General features: G+C 45.4%; 1 protein-coding gene across 1 annotated transcript in view; it reads left to right on the forward strand.

Annotated features, from left to right (window-relative positions):
* GEMIN8 (gem nuclear organelle associated protein 8) overlaps window positions 1-18,537 on the forward strand; it is a 67,915-nt gene that overhangs the window by 16,532 nt on the left and 32,846 nt on the right. The window lies entirely within an intron of this gene.

An 18,537-nucleotide genomic window follows, 5' to 3' on the forward strand; every position in this document is an offset into this window, starting at 1 on the left:
ATAGCCAATTTTGGCTAGTGATTATAACTTTTAGTTAATAATCAGCCATGGTTCATTACAGGAGAAAAAAGCCTGGGATATAAAGGCTTTAGGAAACTGTAAGCCTTTCTCCTAAAATGAGAAAATCTTATGCAATATACTAGGCAAGCTTCAAGCTTCAGCTATTATGATCAAGTCAGTCTTAGCTATTCTCGATCAAGTCAGAAAAGCAAAACGGATTTCTCCACATTCCCCCTTCATTTTCTCAGGTATTTTTCATTCAGAAATTGATGAGAGAAATATTACTTTGCAGTTTTGTGTAACTTTGTCTTAAAGTTCTCTTAGATTGCTTTAAATCAAAGATAAGATCTGATTTATCCAGCCAAGCTGGTATATTGATTTTCAAGTTTGGCCATAAGGCATAGCAGAAAGCCATTCATATACTGTTATGAAATCTGTGCTTGTCAGCTACTCTATCTACTAATAATTTGGACCCCAAATATTTTGGTAAAATGGAATTTAACCAAGCTAGTTTTTCTTCTGGCCACTTCTCTTGAGCATATACCATAATAAAGAAAATTGACCAGGGACCTTTTCTAGAAAGTGAATCTCACTTTATGTTACCATTGGAAATTCTCTTGGCTCTTCAAAATGACAGAGGATTTTCAAGCCTAATTAGAATCTGAGTATATGTATATATATATATATATATATATATATATATATATATATATATATATATATATATATATATATATATATATATATATATATATATATATATATATATATATATATATATATATATATATATATATATATATATATATATATATATATATATATATATATATATATATATATATATATCCAAATATAGCCCTATTAATATAGAATTTGTAAACCTATGGCTATAAAAGTGTTGTGCTTTGTGTGGATTTGATTTCTGTGGCAAGAGAAATAGTCTGCAGGGCAATTTTACAGTTTGTTCTAAAGTTTGTTCTAAACAATATATTGAAACTTTTAAAAAAGCACTGTTCTGAGCCTTATCCTGTGAAGTTTGTGCGTATAAAATGCTATTGTTTAAAACTAATATCAACTTGATATTTTTCCATTTTAATTAGTAGATTATTAAAATGGTCCAGAGGAAATTCTTAGTTGTATTGCTGAAGCCTGGAGGAAAGTCGTGACTAGCATATCATACAGATCAGCCATTTACTTTCTCTTTCCTTGATTTAATCCAACAGCATAGATTTCAATACATCTTTATCCTTCAAGTGTTTGTTATGCAGTATAGGAAGTTTCTCTCTCTCTTTCTCTCCTCCTCCTTCTCCCCCACCAAAGATAAAACTTTTAACTTGAGGAAAAAGGTTTTAGACAAATTAAAAGCAGTTTCTTTCCTATGTAATCCTTTTATTTAGAATGACTTGGATTCAAAAGAGCTCTTATACCTTTCTTTTTGATTGGCTCAATTAACAAACTAAATAAAATTATTTCTCCCTTGTGAGTTGTACACTGAGGAACACACAGGCAGAGCCTGTTTTATAGAATAGGATAACCTCTCCCTCAGTAAGAATCCCAACTGTCGTAGTACCAAATAAAAATAAATACAGATTGGGAAAGAGCATCTATCCATCTTCCCAATTTTGTTATAATTTGGGAAGACTCTCAGCACCTGGTAGTCCCCTGGAATTTGGCAATGGAGAAGAGATGCATTTAATTTCACAGATCTATTGATTTTGCAGTTGGCTATTTTAAGCTGAACAAATCTTAGAATAAAATGTGATTAAACTAAATGCTATTAGCACATTACTTCATTTCATCATTCTTCCTTTGCAAAAAAACATTTAAACATTTGCAGTGTATTTGTTGGAGAAGCTGCATGTTGTTTTCTTTAAATATCAGCAGATTATCTGCTGTATCAAAGGCTATAGCTATATGAATTTGGCTGGCTTTTTTTAATTTAATTTAATTTAATTTAATTTAATTTAATTTAATTTAATTTAATAATTTGATTTCTATACCGCCCTTCTCCCGAAGGACTCAGGGCGGTGAACAGGGCAATACACAATAAAAATCGAATACAAAAATTAAAAAGCCATTAAACATCATGCCCATAAAATCAATACATATTAAAGTTAAAACTAGTTTTAAAAACCCAACCCCATCCCGTCAGACCAGGCCAGCTTGTTCAAAAAAGAATGTTTTGAGATCGCGCCGGAAGGAGCGAAGGTCGGGGGCCATCCGGAGCTCAACCGGTAAGCGGTTCCAAAGGTCTGGCGCGCCCACAGAGAACGCTCTCCCCCTGGGGGTCACCAATCGGCATTCTTTGATCGGCGGCACCCTGAGGAGACCCTCTCTGTGGGAGCGCACTGGACGGAGGGAAGTTGACGCCGGCCGCAGGTGTTGCCATAGGTAATCCGGACCCATGCCATGAAGGGCTTTGTAAGTCATAACTAACACCTTGAACCTCACCCGGAGAGCAACCGGTAGCCAATGCAGCTCGCGGAGCAAAGGTGTAACATGGGAGTATCGGGAAACTCCCAAGACAACTCGCGCGGCTGCATTCTGCACCAGTTGGAGCCTCCGAGTGGTCCTCAAGGGCAGCCCCATGTAGAGAGCATTGCAGTAGTCTAGACGAGAGGTCACGAGCGCATGAGTGACTGTGCGCAAGGCATCCCGGTCTAGATAGGGCCGCAACTGGCGCACCAGGCGAACCTGGGCAAAGGCCCCCCTAGTCACAGCTCCAATATGCTCTTCCAAAGAGAGCTGTGAGTCTAGAAGGACCCCCAAGTTGCGGGCCCTATCTACGGGGGGTAATAGCTCACCCCCCATGGCCAATGATGGAATAATCGGAATTTCCCGGGATGCCGGCACGAACAGCCACTCAGTCTTGTCAGGGTTGAGTCGAAGCCTGTTCCTCCCCATCCAGACCCGGACCGCCTCCAGGCAATGGGACATCACGTCGAGGGCATCACTGGGGTCGAAATAAAAAGCTGGGTATCAGCATATTGGTGATACCCAACTCCAAAACCACGAATGATCTCACCCAGCGGCTTCATATAGATGTTGAACAGGAGAGGCGAGAGAACCGATCCCTGAGGGACTCCACAAATGAGAGGTCTCAAGGTTGATCTCTGCCCCCCTGCCAACACCGACTGCGAACGTCCCAGAAGGTAAGAGGAGAACCACTGGAGAACTGTGCCTCCCACTCCTAACCCTCTGAGACGTCGCAGCAGGATACCATGGTCGATGGTATCAAAAGCCGCTGAGAGGTCTAAAAGGACTAGGACAGAGGAGCAACCTCTGTCCCAAGCCCGCCAGAGATCATTCACCAGCGCGACCAATGCATTAGGGATAATGCTGGGAGGAAATAATACTAATACCACTTTACAATGCTTTGGTAAGGCCACACCTGGAATACTGCATCCAGTTTTGGTCACCACGATGTAAAAAAGATGTCGAGACTCTAGAAAGGGTACAGAGAAGAGCAACAAATATAATTGGGGGACTGGAGGCTAAAACATATCAGGAACGGTTGCTGGAATTGGGTATGTGTAGTTTAATGAAGAGAAGGGTGAGGGGGGACATGATAGCAGTGTTCCAATATCTTAGGGCACGGGTCGGCAACCCGCGGCTCTGGAGCCGCATGCGGCTCTTTGAGCCGTCTCTTGCGGCTCCCAGCCGCCCGGTGCGCGCGCACCTCTTCGAACGGGCAGTGGTGCGCGTGCACCTCTCCAAATGGAGAGTGGCACCGCCCGTTTGGAGAGGTGCGCGCGCACCTCCCCGAATGGGCGGAGGTGCGCGCGCACCTCCCCAAACCTTTGGAGAGGTGCGCGCGTACCTCCGCACGAAGGGGCAGCGGCACCGCTCTTTGAGGAAGCTGCCGCGGCCCGTCTGCGAAGCTGCCGCTTTCGGCAGCTTCCTCAAAGAGCGGCGCCCCTGCCCATTCCGAGAGGTGCGCGCGCACCTCTCCGAACGACCGGAGGTGCGCGCGCACCTCCCCAAACCTTTGGCAGCTTCGCTTTTGGCAGCGCGCGCACCTCTCGGAATGGGCAGGGGCGCCGTTCTTTGAGGAAGCTGCCGCGGCCCATCTGCAAAGCTGCCGAAAGCGGCAGCTTTGCAGACGGGCCGTCGCCCTCGGGCAACCGGGAACCGGTTCCATCTCACTTTAAAAAAAATGGCAACCGCGTGCGTCCGCGCATGCGCAAAAAACCGTTTTGCACATGCGCAAAACGTTTTTTGCGCATGCGTGTGCATGGACACACGCACGCGGCTCCCACTTTTTTTAATTTGTGATGGAACCGGTTCCCAGTGGCTCTTTTCCTTTTTTAGGTTGCCGACCCCTGTCTTAGGGGCTACCACAAAGAAGAGGGAGTCAAGCTATTCTCCAAAGCACCTGAAAGCAGGACAAGAAGCAACGGATGGAAACTAGTCAAGGAGAGAAGCAACCCAGAACTGAGGAGAAACTTCCTGACAGTTAGAACAATTAACCAGTGGAACAACCTGCCTCCAGAAGTGGTGAATGCTCCAACACTGGAGGTTTTTAAGAAGAGACTGGACAGCCATTTGTCTGAAATGGTGTAGGGTTTCCTGCCTGAGCAGGGGGTTGGACTAGATTACCTCCAAGGTCCCTTCCTTATTATATATTATTATTATTATTATTATTATTATTATTATTATTATTATTATTATTATTATTATTATTATTATTATTATTATTATTAATAGGGCTGGGGAGATCGTATCTTATACATATACCAACTCCTCATGCCTATAAGTGTTTAATAATGCTAGTCCCTACAGATGTGTCTTTCTGGTTTCCTCATCAAATTCTTCAACCCAAATTTCTAGAGATTCCCTGGTGGACAAATCAACTTCTCTTGCCTACTTGCTCTTTTAAATCCAGAATTCGGAGACATTTATTGGTTGATAGCATATCACAGTGCAATCAATTTAAATATCTGGGCGTCTTGGGAAATGGGAAGAGAAATAAATGGTAGATATTGTTGGTGTTCTGAACCAGCCCTCTTCTGGCCTTGTAGTAAGGCAAACCCCTATTCAGAAAGAAGAGACTGGAGAGCGTCCAAGGCTAAAAGGCGTCTGCCAGGATTTATTACTCAATTAACAAAAACACTAGAGCTTGTCTCCTCAAGCGGAAGAGTTGCTTTCAGCAACCAGCCCCTCCCCAAACACTCCTTTTATTGAGAGCTCAGGGCGTGGTCTCCCTGTGCCTCCTCCCGAGGAGTCCCACAGCCTTTCTTTGTTTGTTCCTGCTCGACTGCCTCCTGCGTCGGGCGTCCTTGAACAGGGCCAGCTGTGGGTCATCATCCTCCGCACTATCGGGCTCACGCAGCTGAGAAGAGGTCCCCGGCTGAGGGCTCTGCAAAGCCTCCAAACCATCATCATCCGGTTCGTCTCCCTCCTCCCCCTCATCTGAGTCATCCGATACATCGGAGCCGGCTGTCGGACCCACAGGCTGGCCCTGAGTCACAACACTTGGAAGAAAAAGCCGGGGGCTTACTTTCCAGGCGGGAGGCTATACCTTTAAGAGAAAAAACAAAATGCCGCCATTTGAAATAAACGAGTCCAAGCTGGCTGAAGCGAAGTACCGTTTCAGCAGTTCGCTTCTGGCTCAGCTGAACAACTAACTGGGTGAGTGGAAGGGTTCTTATATGGTTCTGAGACTTTGAAGTTTGGAGTGTAATTTGGGCTTTGTGTTTCTAAAGGAATGTTTGAGTAACTTTTTTTGTGGCTGATGGGTATGTCTTGTGTTGGGGTTTTTTGGCTGAGGGGTTGCTGATTTTAATCCTATCATTCTATCTTTGTTAGTTGACAAATCTTGCTGCATGGGACTTCAAAAGAATTTGTGTTAATGGTTTTTTTCTGTTTGCTTATTCCTGTTTGCTTATGACTGGGGCCACGGTCCGATACATGGCTTCCACTTTCAATAAGCTTGTCATCTCCCTAAGTACTGGCAGTTGTCTGCAGTTAGCGTTTTTGTTACATTGTGTCTGGTTGGAATATTAGCGGTTTGGTTTTTCTTTTTAAAAGGCTTTTCCTTTTGCTTGATTTTTGTAGGAAATGGGGGGGTTATAATAATTATTTCAGTCCCCCACTTTGGGCTTTAAAATATCTGTGCATATTTTATTGCCCAACCAGTTTGGACCCTTTAGTGGGAGTATAACTGATATTTTTTATCAATCTGGCATATCATGTTGGTTTTTCCTTTAAGAAGTCCGGGAGAGAATAAAGTCTCTCAGATTGGTTAGGAATGGGGTTAGATTTTGGCAGAGACAACACAGGAGAGATCCTGTAAGGATCACTGCAGCTGCTCCCATAAGGAGGGATTTTAACCAGTGAAAGTCTGGAAGCCATGAGAAGAGCCCTGACAGATCAAAGGGAGATTTTTCATAGCCATTTTTTTGTTAGCGCCCTGAGATTTTTTGTATTGCTCTCTATAAGGCAGACGTGTCAAACACAAGGCCTGGGGGCCGGATCGGCCTGCAAAGTGGTTTCATGTGGCCCGCGAAGCCATCCTGGAAACAGTGAGGGAACGGCCCCCACTGCCTTGGCCCTGGCCTAGAGACCCTCCTTCTGCCAGAGTCCCTCAGATCTGTCCCACTCCTGCCCAGGTCCTTATAGGCACCCTTGATGCAAACAATGTAGAGCTGGCCATGCCCACCCAGTAGGCCATATGAACTCTAGCCACGCCCACCCAGTAGGCCATGCCCACCCTGGCCATACCCACTCGGCCCCTTGACGGCAACCGCAATGCTGATGCGGCCCTCAATGAAATTGAGTTTGACACCCCTGCTATAAGGTAAGAGAAGGCTTTAGTGCCACAGAGTATAAACTAGCCTGAAGGAAGTTTCATGTGTGTGTAAGTGAAGGGGATAATCTCAGTATGGTTGCAAGTGAGGGCTGTTGTAAGGACCCGCCTCAATCCCTCTTCCTAAAAAAGCAGAACTCCTGGAATGACTTCATTCCAAAAGGAACTTTTATTAGGAGAAGTTGACAGCAGGCATAGACGGTAGGATCTGAGGGTTTCCTGCACGAATCAATAGGTTAACAGAGCATCTAGCAAACCCTACCCAATAGTCCATCCGGTCAGTTCAAACGGGCCAATCTCCAGGTGTGAACCCACTGTGGGAACGGGGTTGATAAGATGCTGTTCCCAAGGTTGTTAGGCCATTAGGTTTTCGCGCCTCTTCTTCCACAGCCAGAGATAAGCCAGATGGCTGGAAGTGCATTCCTTTCTCACCCCAGGCTGGCATCAAGGGAAATAATTCAAAGAGCAGACAGATAGAGGCGGAGAGGATACAATGTAGCGGTTATAGCTAAGCAAAAGAAGATACATTGTAGTGCCCGTGGCTTCCCCCTCCCCCCATGAGTATGGCAGAACCCACAGGAATAAAGAAGAAAGAAAACACCCCCCAACCCCAAGCTTGGATTCCGACATGCCACCACCCCCCTTAAAAAATAAGCGATCCACCTGTAGAGGAAACAAGAAAGGAGAGAAAATATATATGGGTTAGTCTGGTTTGTCAGGATATCTATTATGGAATTTATTAAGTAATCTCAGGGCTCTGACATGACGTTTGTGAACCCATTCGTTTTGGGAGGGAGGGAGGTTCTTCCAGGTTAACAGATATTATACGGAGCCATGATATTTCTTAAAGTCTAGGATTTCTTTGATCTCAAAGTGCTGCTCTCCTTCCACCACGATTGGAGGAGGAGGAGGGGCTGCCACTGGCCTTAGGGGCAAGCTTAATTCTAGTTTTAAGAGGCTGCAGTGAAAAACCAGGTGAACCTGTCTTAGTGTCTTGGGGAGTTCTAATTCTATTGTCACTGGATTTATTATCGGTTTAATGGGGAAAGGTCTCACAAATTTTGGTCCTAGCTTTTTTGATGGCTGTAGGGACTTCAAATACTTGGTGGACAGGTATACTTTCTCACCTATTTGGAATGGCTTGGGCTCTACTTGTTTTTTATCTGTTTGAATTTTGTATGCCTCTCTAGCTTCATCTAAAGCTTTTCTCACAACTGGTCAGGTATTTTGGAGTTGTGCTATCCATTCCTTCAGCAAGGGGATGGTGGGCTCGTTAGTTGGTAGTTCAGGCATCAGGTTGAAGCTTTGTCTGGTCGTGACCTGGAATGGTGTATAGCCAGTGCTGGAGTGAACAGCATTATTACAGGCAACCTCTGAAAAAGGGAGCAGGTCAGTCCACTTGTCTTGCCGGTAATTTATAAAGCATCTTAGGTATTGCTCCAGTACTGTGTTCGAACATTCTGACCCACCATTCGTTTGCGGATGATGGCTAAATGACAGCTCTTGGGTGGTCGCCAAAAGGTCCAAAAAGGCTTTCCAGAACTCAGATGTAAACTGCACCTCCCTATCAGATATAATCCGTTGTGGGGCTCCATGCAATTGGTATATGTGTTACACAAATAGTTTTGCTAGTGTCTTTTCTATGGGGACTTTTTGACATGGGATAAAGTGAACCTGCTTTGAAAACAAGTCCGTCACTACCCAAATGACAGTATTCCCCCCCTCTCTGGCAGTTCCACAATAATGTCCATAGAAATCTCCCTCCAGGGTGCTGATGGGGTGACTAGTGGTTGCAATAATCCTGGGGTTTGGGTTTGGGTTTTTTTGCTTGCACTCGCTAGTAGCTTTGACAGCATGAGTGGGTCTGTTATCTCAGTTTTTGTGCTATTATACTGTGGTAATCATGACAGTGATCTGCCAGGAAGTTTTTTTCCCCTGGCAAGTGTTTGATAGTGAAATTGAACTGACAGAAATGCTAGGACCATCTCACCTGTTTAGGGGACAATTTCCTGGGTGTTTTTAAACCCTCTAAGTTCTTATGGTCAGTCCACACTTGGAAAGGGATTTTGTTCCCTTCCAGGAAATGTTGCCAGGTTAGGAGGGCCCAATGAACGACATAAGCTTCTTTCTCCCACACTGCCCATCTTTGCTCAGTTTCCGTGAGTTTCCTTGATGTGTATGCACACAGCTGCAGTTTCCATTCGTCATTCTCCTAAAGCAGCACTGCCCCCACCGCCACATCACTAACATCTGCCTGAATGAGGTCTTTCGGTGTCTGGGTGCTTTAAGACCGGTTCCGCTGAGAATAGTCTTTTCAGTTTCTCAAAAGTGGTTTGGCACTCCAAAGTCCATTTCAATATTTGGCTGGGCTTCGGTTTCCCCTCCACTTTGGTTTTTAGTAGATTTGTGATGGACAGTGCAATTTGGGCAAAAGGGGATGAATTGATGATAGAGGTACAAAAACTATCCATATGGTGTAGTAATAACAACTTGCACCTGAACATCGGCAAGACGAAAGAGATGGTGCTAGACTTCCAGAGAAAAAAGGAGGAACCTGCCCCACTTTACATCGGGGAGGACTGTGTGGAGAGAGTTTCCTCCTTTAAATTTCTGGGAGTCTACCTCTGTGAAGATCTGACCTGGAAAGTTAATACAACCCAGGTGGCTAGAAAGGCCCAACAGAGGCTTCACTTTCTCAGGGTCTTGCGGAAGAACAGGGTAGAACAACGGCTAATGACCCTCTTTTACCGGTCTACTATAGAGAGCGTCCTCTCGTATGGTATTGTGGTTTGGTATGCTGGTCTGACAGCCGCGGATAGGAAAGCATTACAGAGGGTGGTGAGCACAGCACAAGACATTGTGGGCTGTCCCCTGACACCACTGGATGACATCGCCAGGGCTCGTTGCCTTGGAAGAGTGAGGAAAATTCTCAGGGATGACTCACACCCTGGGCGGTATCTCTTTACTCTCCTACCATTGGGTAGGAGATATTGCTGGGGCAATGGTGGTGATTGGAGGGCTAGGTCTTGCTCACATTGCTGGTTTTCCAGGGCCCGCTTCCTTAGTTGGTCGATGTGCCTTCTGACCTGGCAGCCCCCTTCCCCCTCTATAATGTACGATAATGGTCCAGTTTTATCAACCACCACCCCTTGAGCCCACATGTCCCCAGAGCCATAGTTTCTGACCCACACTAGTTCGCCAATGTCAAACTCCCTGGTGGGGGTGGGCTGCTCCGCCTCAGCAGCCACTCTATCAGGGTGCAGTCTATCCAACTTGGTAATGAGACGCCAGCCCCAACGCAGCTCAGCAGGGTTCTTGCCAGTGACTGTGCATGGTGTGGAGTGTTGTGCAAGCAAGAATTGAGCCAACTTTTGGTGCCAATCACCAGTGATGATGCGTCTCAAGGTGTCCTTGGTTGTTCTCACCATTCTTTCTGCAAGGCCATTGGTCGACGGGTGGAAGGGGGCGGACGTGATGTGCCTAATCAAGTTGGCCCTGGTGAAAGCCTTGGAAATCAGATTTGAATTGTGGGCCATTGTCAGAGACTATCACATCCGGCAAACCATGTGTAGCAAAGAGCCCCCTTATCACCTGTACAGTTTTGGCTGTGGTCATGCTCTTAACTGGAACCACGTCTAACCATTTTGAATAACTGTCCACTACCACTAGGAATAGCTGACCTTGGAAAGGCCCCACATAATCTATGTGGACCCTAGACCATGGAGTGTGTGTTGAGTCCCATTTATGCACAGGAGCATGTGGTTGTTCTGGCCGGGATCTCTGACACTGGTAGCAACCCGCTATTTGTTCCTCTATTGCTTTGTCCAGGCCTGGCCACCACAAATAACTTCGTGCCAACGCCTTCATCCTCACGACGCCAGGGTACCCTTCATGTAGTGCTTCCAGGATTCTGTTCCTTAGTTTGTCAGGGATCACGACCCTGCTTCCCCATAACAGGCAGCCTTTATGAGAAGACAGTTCGTGCCTTCTCGTGAAGTATGCCTGGAACTCAGATCCCAGGCTCTTCTCCTGCCACCCAGATGCTACCCAAGCTAACACCCTGCTTAGAACTTTATCTGCTGCTGTACTGACAGCAATGTCTTTAGCTTGGAGAGGGCATTCAGGGAGTTCCTGGATGGCTAAGATGTGACCTGCCAGTGCCGGGTCTGGCTCACCTACTGCTAGAGGCAATCTGCTTAACCCATCTGCATGGCACATTTCCTTCCCTGGTTTGTATACCAATCTATATGTATAGGCAGAAAGAAACACGGACCATCTTAAAATCCTGGGAGACAGAATTTGTGGTGTTGCTTTGTCTGTTGTAAATAATCCTAACAAGGGCTTGTGATCAGTAAAGATGGTGAACTCTCTACCATATAGGTAATCATGGAATTTCTTTACACCTGCAACTAGGGCCAAGGCCTCCTTATCAATCTGGGCGTAATTCCTTTCAGCTTTTTAGAGTGTCCTGGAATAGAAAGCAATTGGCTTTTGTTCTCCATTTTCCTCTAAATGACTTAGTACTGCACCCACACCATAAGGAGAGGCATCACATGCTAAACAGATGGAATTCTTTTCAATGAAATGAGTTACTGCTGAATTGCTGGACAGTAATTGCTTAAGGCTCTTAAAACTTTTGTCATGTATAGTGGACCACTTCCAAGGGGTTTTCTTGTCCAGTAACCTATGTAATGGCTCTGCAATAGTTGCCTTGTGGGGCAAAAATGAATGATAAAAGTTAAGCAGCCCTAGAAAAGCCTGCAGTTCGGCCTTGTTTTTAGGAGTAGGAGCCATCTTAATTGCTCTTACCTTGGGAGTTGGTGGGGTGGATGCCCTGTGCATCTACCTTGAATCCTAGGAACTCCATGGAAGACACTCCAATACTACATTTTTCCTTCTTACGTTTGAGGCCAGCAGCACGGAATCTACTTAATACAGCCTGCAGCCTATCTGCTAAAACTTCCTCTGACTCCCCAGCAATTAAAACATCATCAAAATACGGACACACTCCAGGAATACCCTTCAGCGTCCTTTCCATTACCTCTTAGAATATCCCAGGAGCTATGGAGATGCCAAACTGTAAGCGGTTCACTCTGAAGGCTCCTCTGTGTGTCACTAGTTTGAATGTCAGCTGTTTCGCGGGCAACCGGAATTTGCTGGTACGCCTGCGCCAAGTTGAGCTTTGCAAAGATGGTGCCTGACTGTATTGCTGAGAGGACGTGTTTCACCAATGGGACCGGGTAAGCATGCGGATTTAAGGCCTGGTTTACCGTGGCCTTATAATCTGTGCATATTCTTATTTCCCCATTTGGTTTAATAGGGGTGACAATGGGGGTTTCCCAGTCTCCCCCCTCCATGGGCTCCAAGATTCCCTGTTTCACTAGCTTTTCTAGTTCGCTCTCAATTTTGTGTTTGAGAGCGAATGGAACCCTCCTTGCCTTGATTCTTACTGGCAGGACATCGAGTCTTAATTTTAACTTAATGGGCCCTCCCGTGTATTTTCCCAGTTCGCCATCGAACACGTCTGCAAATTATTTGCAGACAGATTCGAGGCTTCAGGACTGGGTGGTATTAACTCCCCCAAGCCAAATGCCCAGGGCATCGAACCAGTCCAGCCCCACCAAATTAGTCCTCTTGCTCTCCGTTACTAATATGTCTAAGTGGCCCATGAACCCCTTATAACTTACTAATACTGTGGCCTGTCCCTTCATTTTAATTGGGGCACGTTGGAAATCCGCTAATTTAATTTGGGTTGGTTCCAAGGGAATCCGCCGCCTGCTCTGGCCACAAATCAATAAATATGTCTCATAAGATATTATTGAGACAGATGAACCCGAATCCACTTCCATTTTGCAAGGAATTCCTTGCAAACGGATCTCAATTTTGATTTTTGGCTTAAGCAGCTGGTGGATTGTTGACTGGCTCACCACTTCCATACTTTCTACAATTGTTTGTGACAGGGTCCCAGGGGGCTCAGTGCCGGGGAATGGTGGCTTATCTGTACCTGCTGGTGATGAGTCAAGTTCGTTCAGGTTGTCGTGGTCGCGGTTGCGGCAGACGACTCGTATGTGCCCGGATTTACCGCAAAACCAGCACTTTGCGCTACGGACCCGGCAGGACACCCTTGGATGACTGCCGCCACAGCTGGCACATCTTTGGTCATTGTCTCTGGAACTGTAGCTCGGGTATGTTGAGTTTTTGTTGGCTGTCCCCGGTTTCTTTTGGTTCACATCGTTGTTGTGTCGGACTTTGAATTTCTCAAGCCTTTGTAGTATGGCATCGATTTCCGCTTCATTTTTGGGTTCTTTGCCTCCGCCGTCCGCAACGCTCTCCTGGTGGACAGATCCACTGGAGTTGTTGCCAGGTTGGAGTGTATTCTTTCGGTTGATTGCCTCCTGGGCCATTATTTCATCAATGACTTCTGACAGGCTCAGAGTTGGCTTAGCGATTATCTTTTGCTGAAGCCACTCATCACTCAATCCGAAGATGATTCGATCTCGAATCTGGTCTTCCAGATTGGGAAATTTACACATGTGAGCGGCTTGCTGTACCACTGCGACAAAGTCAGTCGATGATTCGCCGGGGAGCTGGTTCCGCTGGATGAACTGTAGCCGCCAGAAAAGTTCAGACCTCTTCGGCATGAAATGTTGGCTCAGTTTGTCGGCGAGGTCAGCATATGATAAGGTTGTGACAGGATCTGGGTTACACAATCCAACAGCTATATCGTAAACAGCCAGACCGCTGAGGCACAGCAAAGCCGCTGCCTTCATGCGGTCTTTTGTTATTCAGTTTACCAGGAGGTAGCCTTCAATCTGACCTAACTGCGACTCCCAGTGATCAGGGTAGCGGATATCGAACTCGCGGGTGTGCCTGAGTTGTGTCATGCTGTCCCGGTCCTGGATACTGCTTCAGTGGGAAGGAATTTTTTTCCTGGAAGAGTTTTCTCTTTCCACCTTCCCAGTGACTCAGCTAGTGCTTCAGCTCAGCGTGGAGCAGTATCCATCCCACCTTCGTCACCACTGTAATGTGGTGTGGTCTGGACCGTGAGGGAACAGCTGACAACGGAGACTCAGTAACTCAGCTTTATTTCAGTTCCAAACAAGACAAACCCGGACCCCTTTTAGAGCCCCTTAAATACTCTAGCCGGTGCGCACTTGACCAATCCCCTTGTTGGAATATCCCGCCGAATGCTGGTCAGCCAATCCGAGTGCACGCCGGCGCCACCTGCTGTTGCCGGGGGCCGAGCTGTCAAATTACCTCAACTATGTACACAACAACCTGGATCTGTGGCAGATGTGTTTCCTGACATAACTTCCCTAGGAGGGTCTTGAGCTTCCTGTTTTCTCGTTCAACCCTCCCCAGAAGAATTTGGGTGCACCGGCTTGTGAGAGATCCCCAAGGCCTGTAAGACATAAGTTATAACTTGGAATACTTGGCACTCCAAAGCTGGGGACTGTCCTTTAGCAAATGCCTGGCTGTTTCCAGGGCGGTGGCATGACGACAGGGAAAGTCCTGTACCCAGTGGGTGAGTTGGTCCCTGCATACCAGGACATATTGAAAACCATTGGCCTGGGTTAGTTGAATATAATCTAGTTGCAATTTTTCAAAAGGTCGTTGGACCCAGGGCCTCCCTCCTATGTGGATTGCTTTCTTGGATGAGGCATTGTTAACCTGGCAAGTCTGGCCACACTTGGCTATTCATGTAGTTTCACTATATACCCCAGGTGCATACCAGACCTGCCTAGTAGCATCTGCAATGGCCTGGACCCCACAGTGACCCTTGGAATGTAACTGTTGGCATATAAGTCGTAATAAGTGGCGGGGGGCAATTGATCTCCCATCAGGGACTCTCCAGAACTGTTCCTAGAAGGTGGCCTCATATTTTCCCACCTGTAACTCTGCCTCCCCTGGTTCCAAGTATTCCTGATAGGGAATCTTGGCACATGCTTTTATTGAGGGGGCACACAGTGACATGGGCAGTGGCTGTAGGGTAGCCCATTTGGCAGCATTGTCAGCATACTGGTTGCCTTTTGTAATTTGGGTGTCATCTTTTTGGTGAGCTCTGCAATGTACTATGGCTATGGCTGAGGACAATTGTATGGCTTTTAATAATTTGGAGACCAAGGCAGCATGGGCAATTGGGTGTTGTTTCCATAGGGCCCCTGTGGCATGACAAACCCCTAAAGCATATCTTGAATCGGTATAGATGGTGGTAAAGCGATCTGTTGTGGCTTTGCATGCTTTAGCAAGTACTATTAGTTCCGTGGCTGTCTGTGGTTAGCGTTTTTGTTACACTGTGTCTGGTTGGAATGTTGAATGAGCCCTGGACAGTTTTCCATTAGCGGTTTGGTTTTTCTTTTTAAAAGGTTTTTCCTTTTGCTTGATTTTGTAGAAAATAAAGAGAAAAATAGGGGAGTTATAATAATTCTTTCAATATGTAGTAAATATTTCCTCCCCATCTAGTACAATATTTCCATTTGACCAAATACAGTTTAAAACTGGATAGAGGAAGTGGCCACACAAACAGCTCAATTTCTTACTCTCAACTTTCATGTGATCAACTGGAAACTATGAAAGTGAGTGTCCTCAATTGAACGTGAACTATATCTCAATGCACTATACTGTATTTCATAACTATATCTCAGTGCACAATAAAACATGGTTCCAATTCACATGGTGAGTGGTAGTTTTATTCAGATATAAGGAAACTTGTCTTCAGCTGAATGCATGGAAATAAAAGAAAAAAAGGGACAGGCCAACATTTGCAGCTTGTTCTCTATCCAGTCAGTGTATGCAAAGGACTCACCTTGCCTAGAATACGTCCTAATTTGTTGAGCTTTAGAATAGATTCCAGGCCCTGCTTGATTGATCATAACAGTTCTGGTGCCCAAAGAAAGAGCAGCTGCCACAGGCATGAATTCCTGACTAAAATGGCTGTCCATGTTCTCTTAAAGACATAATGGAGAAGCTCTCAGAATTCCTTAAGCCCATTAACAGCTGTGGAAAAAAGTAAATGTAATCCTAGACTGCATCAACAGAAGTATAGTTCCTTTCTGTTGTTCTACATTGACCAAACTGCTATGGAATATTGCACCCAGTGCCACATTTTAGAAAAGATATGAAGAAGTTGAAATATGTCTAGAGGAAATCAAAGAAGATAAATGGTCCTAGAAGAATAAATGTATATAAAAATAGTGGGAGGCACTAAATATGTTTAGTCTGGAAGTTGGGGTGGGGGCCATGATAGTTCTCTTCAGAAAAAGAACTGTTGAATAGAAGCTGTGACAGGGTTTTTCCAAAAATAGTACTCTTAAATTACAGATTTAATTATAGATTTAATTGCAGTTCTAATTGTAGATTTATTTGGACATTGGGAACAAAATTATAACAATGAATTCTATTCAGCAGTAGAATGTTTTTTCTTTAGAGATGGTAGACTCTTCTTTACCAGAGCTGGATCTCTGTCTTTCTGAGTTAATGTAGTTCTGAATTCTTCCACTTGGGCAGGAGATTGTTCTAGATCAGTGGTGGTGAACCTATGGCACATGTGCCAGAGGGGGCACTCAGAGCCCCCTCTGTGGGCATGCGTGCCTCACTCTTTGGCTAAGTTTTCACAGGAAAAAGCCATTTCTCAAGCCCCTTCCTAGCCAAAACAAGCTTCCAGAGGGAGTCTCCTTTGGGATAAAGTCTTTTAGCTCCTATAGAGTGCTTCCAAATGCAGCCAATCCCTGCGTTTGGAAGTGCTCCATAGGTGCTGAAACATTTTTTATCCCAATGGAGATCTAGCAGAAAACTTGGTTTCTCAAGAGCCCCATTCCATGCATATGGAGCTTGCAGTCTCTGCCTAACAGAGATCTGGCAGAGACTGCAAGCTCTGTATGCCTAAAATGGGGCTCTTGAGAAACGGAGTGCTCCTTTTCATGCAGTGACACATGGTGCTTCAAAATGCAGGGAATCCCTGCATTTTGAATAGACCCACCAGAGCACAAACACTACACAATTCACAATGCCAAACCCTAACCCCCACCACAACCCAGGGCATCCACAATGCCAAATCCTAACCTCCAACCCAGGGCAACCACATTCCTTCACTATCCTCCTTTCCAGCTCCATTCTCCATCTGTAGGGCAACAAAAGGAAGTTTGTGGGACTAAAAAAAAGAGATCAATCTGACCTTCCAACTTCTTGCGGGGAAAAAAAAGATCTCACAAAATTGCAAGGTCTGGTTGAACTTTATTTTTAACCAGTAGTCCGACATGCTTCTTTTGTTGCCCTGCACCCGGTGGCGGAGAACAGAGCTGGAAAGGAGGTTAGTGAAGGGAGGCTTTGGGGAAGTGAGGGGAGACGGGGAAGGGTCTGCTCTGACCTCCACTGCCTCACTCCGCCAGCATCAGGGCTCGGAGGCTTGTTTTTGCCAGGAAAAAGCAATTTCCCAAGCCCCTTCCTAGCAAAAATGGAGCCAAAGTGCACCTCACTCTTATTGAGAGTAATTCTGCGAAAACAAGGATGATAAAGGACAGCACATTTAGTTCTGAAAATGAAATCCCTAAAGTGTGGAATTCTCTGTCAAATAATTTTAAGTCAATGAAAGCACTTGGGGATTGCTTTCTTTACTTTGTTTGGAACATTTTATGCTTGTGAGCAGCTGTTTTCAGCTTTGAATTATATCAAATCTGACACCAGAAACAGACTAACAGATAACCTGAATGCTACATGTGTTGCACTCAAACTTACAAAATATGAGCCAAGGTTAGACAAATTATCAGCATGCATACAACAGCAAAAATCACATTAATTGTTCAAAAACAGATTTTCTATGGGATTAAGATCTGCAGACTGGCTAGGCCACTCCAGGACCATGTGCTTCTTCTTGAGCCACTCCTTTGTTGCTTTGGCCTTGTGTTTTAGGTCATTGCCATGCTGGAATACCCATCCACGACCCATTTTCAGTGCCCTGGCTGAGGGAAGGAGGTTCTCACCCAAGATTTGACGGTACATGGCCCCATCCATCGTCCCTTTGATGCGGTGAAGTTGTCCTGTCCCCTTAGCAGAAAAACGCCCCAAAGCATGTTTCCACCTCCATTGGCAAACTTCGTACAGGCTGTACATGTGCTTTCTTGAGCAGGGGGACCTTGCGGGCGCTGCAGGATTTCAGTCCTTCACGGCATAATGTGTTACCAATTGTTTTCTTAGTGACTTTGGTCGCAGCTGCCTTGAGATCATTGACAAGAACCTCCCATAGTTCTGGGCTGATTCCTCACTGTTCTCATGATCATTCAAGCTCCATGAGGTGAGATATTGCTTGTAGCGCCAGACCAAAGGAGACTGACAGTTATTTTGTGTTTCTTCCATTTGTGAATAAGCATACCAACTGTTGTCACCTACTCACCAAACTACTTGGTTATACTCTTGTAGCCCATTCAGCCTTGTATAGGTCTACAATCTTGTCCCTGACTTCCTTGGACAGCTCTTTGGTCTTGGCCATGGTGGAGAGTTTGGAATCTGATTGTTTGACTGCTTCTATGGACAAGTGTATTTTATACAGGTAATAAGCTGAGATTAGGAGCACTCCCTTTAAGAGAGTGCTCCTAATCTCAGCTCATTACCTGTATAAAAGACACCTAGGAGCCAAAAATCTTGCTGATTGTTAGGAGATCAAATACTTATTTCACTCATTAAAATGCAAATCAATTTATAACTTGTTTGAAATGTGTTTTACTGGAGTT

Source organism: Vipera berus (assembly GCF_964194415.1).
Source record: "Vipera berus genome assembly, chromosome: 4".
NCBI classification, from domain to species: Eukaryota; Metazoa; Chordata; class Lepidosauria; order Squamata; family Viperidae; genus Vipera; species Vipera berus.